The 9,540-nt window shown below is 40.6% G+C and overlaps 1 protein-coding gene across 1 annotated transcript in view; it reads right to left on the reverse strand.

The window, feature by feature from the left end:
• Positions 1-9,540, reverse strand: part of LOC102483142 (serine/threonine-protein kinase Nek1) — a gene marked incomplete at its 3' end in the record, with an annotated part of 67,081 nt that overhangs the window by 50,297 nt on the left and 7,244 nt on the right. The window contains exons 3-4 of the mRNA XM_014591339.2: positions 6,824-6,951; positions 8-39 (exon numbers count right to left, since the gene is read on the reverse strand). The remainder of the gene's footprint in view (positions 1-7; positions 40-6,823; positions 6,952-9,540) is intronic.

The following is a 9,540-nucleotide window of genomic DNA, read 5'->3' on the forward strand; positions in this document are numbered from 1 at the left end:
TCTCCATGTTTCTTTTTCTAAGGCATCTTTACAGGTATGCTAGACATAAAAAAAAGTAACAATTAAAAAAGATAAAGCAGTTACAATGTTTAATTCAAATTCTAATTCCTTAGTGATTAGTTAACATAAAAAAAACACAATATTTAGGGGCCAAAAGGTGGCACGATATCATGCGTGATGGAGGGACTGTTGGGATTCATTTTCTTTGTCCTTCATACATTTTACAAACACCTTCCATGATTCATTCACAGATTCATAATCATCATCAGTTCTGCTTTTGGTCGCTTGGTAGACTGTACCAGCAAAATGGTATGTGACACCATGACAACCCCTTACACTACAGCCACTGCCAACACTGCCACCGCCACCGCCACCATAGGTGAGCTTAGAAGTCTTTTTATAAATTTGTAAAACCTCCTAGGTAACTGAGGTCATAATCTGTCATAATCATTTCCCCACCTTATATCCTATTTACCTTTCAGTTTCTCTAAAAGTACAAGTTTATTCTGATGTGAACACATTTATTAGTCTTTCCTTTATATTTCTACTTACTTTTTTTTTTGGAGAGGTTTTTGCTATAAGGCGCGTGCGCTCACCAGCAAGACAGAGACAGAGACACAGAAAGCAAGACATTACCACCCAGGGGGGATGACCATGCCACAATCCCTTCTCTTCCATTCTCCTCTTGGGATCTTGGGCACGCATGCACACACGCCCGGCTTGAGTTTAAGCCACCGGGCCCGGGACTCGAACCGCAGTCGACTACGTGGGAGTCCAGTGACATAGCCATTACGCTAACTGCTGGTCCCTATATTTCTGCTTTTAATATACTTAGACCCTTACTATATCAAGATAACTGACTAAGGTCGTTAGGAGCCTTAGCAATAACAATTTCAAGAGAGTGGTATTGTCACAAATAGTTTGAGTATAAATGCTAGGTAGTCAAAGCTAAATAATCTTTGGCACTTGTGTGAGAGAATGAGCATCACAAAAGCAATTACTGGAAAGATCAACCTTACTATAAACACATGGATTCATTGTGTTAACCTGAAACTAATAAACATTTAATTCACTCAACTTGTACTTTTCTTTTTTTTTGGAGAGGTTTTTTTCTTTTGCTATGGGGGCATGCGCTCACCAGAAAGACTGAGAGAGACAGAGAGACAGAAAGCGAGAAATCACCCCCCAGAGGGGATGGCCACACCGCAATCCCTTCTCCTCCATTCTCCTTTCAGGATCTCGGGCACACACACACACGTGCCTGGCATGAGTTTAAACCACTGGGTCTGGGATTCAAACCATGGTCAACTACATGGGAGTCTGACAACAGTCATTAAGCCAACTGCTGGTCCCATCACCTTGCACTTTTCTAAATATTTCCACTCATAGCAAGCAGGCTTCCAAGGGGTGATTCCATTCTAGAAGAAAATGACTTTGTCAAGAAACTATATTTTAAAATGTCAGAGACAGTTGATAATATTTCTCATTGTAAATGAATAAACTCATTTTATCCACTAATATTAAACATTTAACTTGCCTTTAAATAAAATGACCCAGGGCCAACAGGTGATATGGTGGTTAAGGTGTTGGCCTCCCACATGGCTGCCGTGATTCAAGTTCTGGACCTGGCAGCTTGAATATCACACCAGGCATGTGTGTGTGACATGCCCAAAATCCTGGGAAGAGTACAGAGTTGAAGGGGGAGGTATGGCAATCCCGGGGGGTGAGGTGGTTGCTTACTTTCCCTCTCATTGTCCATCTGTCTCTTTCAGGCGAGCACAGGTGTCCAATGGCAAAAAAAAAAAAAAAAAAAAAATCCAGTCTCAGGGCCAACAGGGGTGTGATGGTTAAGGCCGCTAACCTCCCATATGGCTGGCCATGGTTCAAGTTCCAGACCTGGCAGCTTGCTTTATCATTTTTCCTCTCTCTCACTGTCTCTCTCTGGTCAACTTCAAAAAACTAAAATATTTTAAAAAATGACAATGAATAAAATTAAATTTAGAAAAAAATTTTAAAATGAAGTCTCTTTAAGTGGTAAAATTCATATACTGGGCCTAAAAAACTAAAGGCCAGGATCCAGCCTCTGATAAAACTGATTATATCTTATGAAGTCTTGTGAAAAAGTGCCTTCTTCTACCTTAAAAAACATTAAAACCATTTCCACCTTGAAATGTCTGTAAAAAACAAAAATGCTTTTAGCAAATTTAAGAGAAAGAAAAGGGGCAAAATGGTGGTGTAGTTGAACATAAATGGACTCACATGGAAAAGGTTCTGGGTTCTTGTCCCAGGTCTTCCTTGAGCACACTTAGTATGTGGATGCCAGATTCAAGCAAGCCAGGATTGAGGGCTGATTGTAGACCAGAGACCCTGCTGTGGGCACCTGTCTCTTTCTCTCATGGAATAAATAAACAAACAAGCAAACAAGCAAGCAAGCAAAAACAAAAAAAGAGAAGTGAATATTATCGAGCCAGCCCATGGCAGGATCCAACCATGGCTGACTGCACAGCTTAAGTCTCAGACCTGGCAGCTTAAAAGATACACCAGATGCATGCACATGCATACCCAAGATCTTGAAATGAGGGAGAAATGGAGAAGGGATTTCAGCATGACCATTCCCCATGGATGATGCTTTCTTAACTACCCCACCCTCATTCCTGTCTCTCTCTGGCAAGCATGTGTGCCCTTTGGCAAAATAAAAATAGAAAAAGGAACATTATCGTATCACTACAGTAGCATCATCAGTGAACTAAAGAATAAAAGTCATTCCAGACATATTTTCAAGTCCAAGTTGTGCCCACTGGCATAACATAATGGCTATCTGGACACCAGCCAAGGCTCAATAATTTCTTCAGGACATGAAAGTTCAATATATTACATTACTGTTACGGGAGGTGGGGGGAAGGGAAGATAAACTCATCTTAGAAAATGTGGCATGGAGGTTAAGGTGGCTGGATGAAGATAAACTCCTCTTAGAACACAGCATGGAGGTTAAGGTGACTAGATTCTACACAGCCAACTTTGTAGTTCAAGTCCTGGACTCAGAGACTAGAGAATCCCACCAGGCATGTGTGTGTGCGTACCCAAAAATCCCAAGAGAAGAGACTGAGGCATGGCCATCCTCCCTGGGGAGTGATTTCTAACTTTCTCTCTCTCTTTCTCTTTCTGGAGAGAGCATGAGGCCTATAGAGAGGGGAAAAAAAAAAAAAAAAGAGGAAACCCAATTCTGTAACTTAAATTATATTAAATAATAACCACATAATGAGATTAGTTTGAAGTAATCATTATTCTATGACTTTGCAAAGAGAGGTCTCAAAATTTAGTTGCCAAGGGCCTCTTGTACTGTATTCTGCTAACCACATTGCTGGGCATTGTGGTTCTAACTCAGGAAAGCAGAAAATGACTACTGCCGCTGGTAGTGAAGACAGATGACTCTAATTGCCATCGACTAGTATCAAATGCAGACACCTTTGGAGGCTTATGGTAAATAAGTTTCGGAAAAACTACTCCAAATGTATGAAAATGATACAGGTACAGGGACCAGCAGAGGGCATAATGGCTACGTTGCTCGACCCCCACGTAGTTGACTGTGGTTCAAATGCCGGACCTGGTGCCTTAAACTCACGCCAGGCACATGTACGTGCATGCCCAAGATCCCAAGAGGAGAATGGAGAAGGGATTGTGGCATGGCCATCCCCCTGGGGGATGATTTCTCACTTTCTGTCTCTCTGGCGAGCGCACATGCCCTATAAGAAAAACCTCTCAAAAAACACAACAAAACAAACAAACAAACAAAAAACAAAGATACAGGTACACTGGTTTCTAAGGGCAAAATTTAAATATTCATATATAAAGAAGCAACTTTCACATTGTTAGGGATTAATTTCTAAATAAGGTTGAATTTTTGAAAAAGATCAAAATAATAAATATGGGGGCTGGCAGGTGGCATTGTGGTTAAGGGTGTTGAATTCCTACCTAGCTGACTGCAGTTCGAGTCCTGGACCTGGAGGCTTCCTTTCTCACTTTCTCTCTCTCTCACTTTCACTCTGTTCTTCTCTCTGATTCAATTAATAAATAAATAAAGTTAAATAAAATAATTCTTTAAAAATAATAATAAATATGGCATACTGTCATTTGTGTAACAAAGGAAGTATATGTATATATTTATATTTACATTTATTTATATAGGTGTATGTGTATAGTATAGATACAGTTGATCCTCCATGTCCCTGGATTCAGCATCCCCAGATTAAACCAACTACAGACCAAAACATTAAAATAAGTGTTTTGTGCCAATAAAAATAAAACATAATATAAATAAAAACAATATAGGATAAAAACTGTTTATATGGTATTTGTGTTAGGTATTAAAAGTAATCTGGAGGGCTGGCAGGTGGTGTGGAGTTGAGATGCTGGACTCCCACATGGCCAATCATGGTTCAAGTCCCAGACCCAGAGGCCCGAAAATCACGACAAATATAGTTTGTTTTTTAATAATCTAAAGATGATTTAAAATATAGGGAGGAAGTGCATAGGTTATATGCCAAAATACTACACTATTTTATATAAATGACTTGAACATTTGCTAATTTGGGTATTCACAGGGGTTTCTAGGACAAATTCCTCACAGATACCAGGGTATGAATGTACGTAGGCAATTCTCCATTTTCTTTTCTTTTTTTTTTTGGTATAGGTTTTTGCCTTAGGGCACATCCGCTCACTAGAGAGACAGAGACAGTGAGAAGAAAAATGAGAATCACTCCCCCAGGGGGGATGGCCACACCACAATCCCTTTTCCATTCTCCTCTTTAGATCTTGGGCGCACTCACCCATGTGCCCAGAGTGAGTTTCAAGTCCCTGGGTCCAGGACTCGAACCATGGTTAGCCATGTGGGAGTCCAGTGACATAACCACTACACCATCTGTTGGCTCCTAATTCTCCATTTTCAAACACCTTTCCTAGACAAAGTTTTTCTACAGCATCATGCTTCTTTTCAAGATGGTGAACTATGCTCCAGAAAAAAACCCCTCAGCTTCTAGCCAAATTAGACTTCTTTCCTTACATTATACTAAAAAATTATTTGAAGCCATAAATAAGCATATTTGACATAATGAAATTTTGTGTACCAAAAATGAAAAATGTTGTAGTAAATGAATTAAAAGCTGTACTCCCACCAGTCTGGAGCACATAATGACAGGCTTTAAGCCCTCAGCAGTGGCTTCAGATATTTGATGGCAAGGCTGTCCTGAGGAAGCACTGATAAAGGAGTATCGACAGATTTCAAGAGTATTTTAGTATTCTCTTGGAGGGACCGGCAGGTGACGTGGTGGTTAAGGTGCTGGACACTTACCACATGGTCAACCACGGTTCGAGTCCCAGACCTGGAGGCTTGCTTTCTCACTTTCTCTCTCTCTCTGTGTCTCTCTCTGGTCAAATTAAAATAAGTGAATGAATAAATTAAATAAATCATTTTTAAAAAACAGTGTTTTACTACTTTCTAAAGCTACAGTCCATATGTGTAGTTTTCTCAAAACAATAAATACTATTTAGAATTGTGAGAGAGGATCAGTTTACCTTCTGGGGGATGAAAATCCCTTTCTTATTTCTCATTACTTGAAAAAGTACAAAACAAATTGAGATTCCTATTAGACTTTTTTGAAATATTTTTCTTCTCTGTGAGTTTATTCAGACAAAACTCAATGGATTCTGTAGTGGCAACTACTGACATTTAAATGAAGACTTTATATTCATGAAAGATGTCATGTTCATGACTTAAATGAGAAGGCAGAGGATTAGATAAAATGTGCTTGGAATACAGTGTCAATGTATTATTAACATGACCTCAAAAGAACTCCTGTGGTCAAGTTCCATAACCCTCTTTAAACTCCTGATGGTAATTTCTACTGTACAAAACCTGTTTTCCCACAAAATACACTCCTTACTTTTCACCTAGGACAATGGACAATTTAAAATGAAACAGATCAGTAGATCCTCTAATACCAGACAAATCTAAACCAGAAACAAAGAAGTAATTCTCTTCATACTTGGCTCTTTTCCATAAACTCTAAAGTACTGTTGTATTGTGCACTGTAAGAAAAGGCCATTATCAGCCCAGATGGAATACTGCTTTTAATCTTTCATAAACATTTTCTAATGCAACTTACCAAGCCAATAAAATTTTTTTCCTAATGGGGCTAGCAGATGACATGGCGAAGGCTCTGGGGACCCACATGGCCAACAGTGGTTCAAATCCTATACCTGGTGGCTTGTTTTCTCATTTTCCATCTCTCTGTCTCTGGTGAGTGCATGAGCCCTGTAGCAAACTAAAAAATAATAGTAAAGAAAATTAAATAATTATTTAACATTTTTCTTGCTTTTTGGAGATCTTACTGTAGAGAATACGAAATTGGCTTCAATAAGAAAAGTGTTATGATAAAGTCCTTCAAGTAGAACTTTAATGGCTTATATATAGAAACTGGTAAATCATGGAAATTACAATGTAAGATTATAGGGAAATCAGTTAACTGGAAGTCATCTCCTCCTTCTAATACATGTATATGTATTTGATATCAGAGACAACATATAAATGATTACTTAACCATAATAAGATTTCTATTACTATTATCACTACAGTTTTAAGAAAAATGTCCAAGAATTGCTTTGTAATACATACAGTTTGTTAGAGAAATAAAATTTTAGTGAGAGAAAAGTATTTTCCATGCACACACTTAAAGTGAGCATCTGTCTAATTTCTGCATAAGAAAGGCTCATTTCCAGTATGATTTTACCATTTTGCATGTCATTGCTTCCCCCAAATGCAACTCACCTCAATGACACAGGACTTCGGTAGGAATAACGGTGATGATCCGTAGGCATCAATCAGTCTACGTGTGGCATTCTTCCTATGGGATTTAATAAGGCAGAGGCACCACCCTGCATTTTCAAAACGGCATCCTGAAAGAGAAACCCCACGCTGTCCAAACGCAGAAGCTCACAACCCAGACTGAACCGGGACACTGAGACACCCACGCCTGACACCCGTCTTTGGTTTACACCCCACGTTTGACTCTGTACCGCTTAGGGCAACGCCCATGAGACAGGTCCACGACACCCAGAAGAAACAAACAAACTGGTTTCTGAGCCCCTTGGAAACCGCGGGCAGCACCAGGGGGAGTGCCTCCGTTACCACATCTCCAACTTCAGAGGTCGTTGCTAATGGCGGGGAGAGGGACAGGCGACATTTGGGACCACAGAGCTACCTGACTGCAATGTCCTCCTGCCTCGCAACGCCGGATCTAGATTCAGGACTATGAGAATAACTGCTTGGGACTCCACGGCAAGCGTTCCGGACTCTACCACCCAAATACCCCGGAGCCAGTGCAGAGGAAGGGGGAGCGGCCGGAGCGTCCCTGGCGCCGGCGTGTGACGTCAGCGCGCAGAGGCCAGCACGCAGCGCAGGTGGCCGGGAAGGGGCGGGGCCCGCAAGAGCGGCTTCTGGACGACCCGCTGCAGGCGGGAGCGTGATGGCAGGAGGGTTGTGCGGGAAGACTGGAAGGAGCAAGGTAGAGATGAGGGCAAGTCACGCATGGAATCTAACTGAATACGTTTTTTTCCACACATACTGCACTAAAACAGGAACTATTTTGAAGGTTAACTCCTTAGGGCTGCCACATTTTTTAAAGTAAACTTGCTTTATCTTGGGTGATTAAAGCAAGGAAGTCTTTTTAAGTCTGAAAAATAACTTTTTCAAGGTGATAACATGGTTTTCTGCACCTTTACATCTAATGTGTGTATAAATCATTTGTGTACTGAAAGGTCCGGCAGTGCGGTGTTAGCTAAGTACGTTTCTTCACTGCAGGACCAGCCGAGAGAGTTAGGAAACAGATCCCCCTGCAGCTCTATAAAGGATCAAATCTGGTGTGGTCCTGAGCAGCAGCCCTATAGCTGCCAGGTTAATTTACACAGAGCAATCCTCAGCTACTGCAGAATCCAAACTCGAAGCAGAAGGATAGTGGCTATTTTGCTGTCTCAGTAGCCCTCTGCATTGTAGTTTTTGTAAGCGTACGCTGTGGAGAGATGACAAACTTTGCCAGAGATCTCGGAGGTCAGATGATGCTCAACACGCGAACCCCAACTCGGGGTTCACGCCAGTCGGCTTTTGGCGGTACTTGTACTACTTAATTCCTAGCATGGAGAGGGCAAGCTTTTGGTTTCTCTGCCAGAAGATGGCGCTGCAAGCCCCCCCAACCTGTCAAGCGGGAGAAAAATCTCTCGGTTTTTCTTTTCCATCTCCATGCAGCTACAAAAGACTTATTTTCTTCATTCCTTCCACTTTTAGGCTAACCTCGTGTGGCTCCCCCCACTTCCAGTTATTCTGCAGGAATTTTTGTGCCTGAATGCACAATAACTCTAATTCTACCCAAAACCTCTTGTACAACAGTGACATAAAAAACATTGCTAATTGCTAAGCTAAGCAAATTCTTTCTTGCTGCTTGCAAGAAGAATGGCTAGTCAGATCCTCTTTAGATACTTTTTCAGTTTCCTGCCAAACTGTTGGTGGGAATATAAAGTGCTAGTCTTTCTAGAAGTCGTGGTAGCAGTATGTATATCCTTTGACTCCTCAATTTCACTTTCAGGACAAATGGGCACAGGTGCATATGTAATGATAACCATTACTGATTATAACCAGAAAAGCTAGAAACAACTAAATGTCTAACAATATGGAATTGATTAAATACTCTAGAGCAATTTAAAAATGGTGAAAATAAATTTTTACTGACATAGAAAAATGCTCTTGGGGCCAGCAGATGGTGGGGTGGTTAAGGGGCTAGCCAATAGTGGTTCAAGTCCTGGTCTTGGTGGCTCGCTTTCTTACTTTTCCTCTCTTTCTCTCTCTGGTGAGTGTATGTGCCCTGTAACAAATACTTTAAAAATAACAATAAATAAAGTTAAAATAATCCTTTAAAAAGAAAATAAAAACCTAAAAATATTCTTGTAAAAAATTTTAAAATTGGGGGAACCAGCAGTTAGTGTAATGGCTATGTCGCTGGACTCCCACATAATTGACTGCAGTTTGTGTCCCGGACCCGGTGGCTTAAAACTCATGCCGGGCACGTGTGCGTGCATGCCCAAGATCCCGAGAAGAGAATGGAGGAGAAGGGATTGCGGCGTGGCCATCCCCCTGGGGGGTGATTTCTCGCTTTCTGTCTCTCTGTCTCTCTCAGTCTGTCTGGTGAGCGTACGCGCCCTATAGCAAAAATTTTAAAATTAAGTTGTATAGAGGCATATAAACCAGATAAAATTATCAATAAGGGAGTTACCAGGTAAAATAACATGCTTCATTTACTCAGCACAGTATTCTTCAAACAAAAGAAAAATCCAATGAAGTTTTTAGCTTTTGCTCCTGGCAATAGCCCAATAGTAAAAAATATATAAAGAGACAGCCTACAGTTTCTGTACCCAAAGTTTCCTTTTTTAAAAAATATTTATTTATTTAATTCCATTGTTATTAGTAGTAGTAGTATTTTTAAATTTGACGAGAGA

The sequence above is a fragment of the Tupaia chinensis genome, unplaced genomic scaffold, assembly GCF_000334495.1.
Source record: "Tupaia chinensis unplaced genomic scaffold, TupChi_1.0 Scaffold000051_1, whole genome shotgun sequence".
Classification (NCBI taxonomy): Eukaryota; Metazoa; Chordata; class Mammalia; order Scandentia; family Tupaiidae; genus Tupaia; species Tupaia belangeri.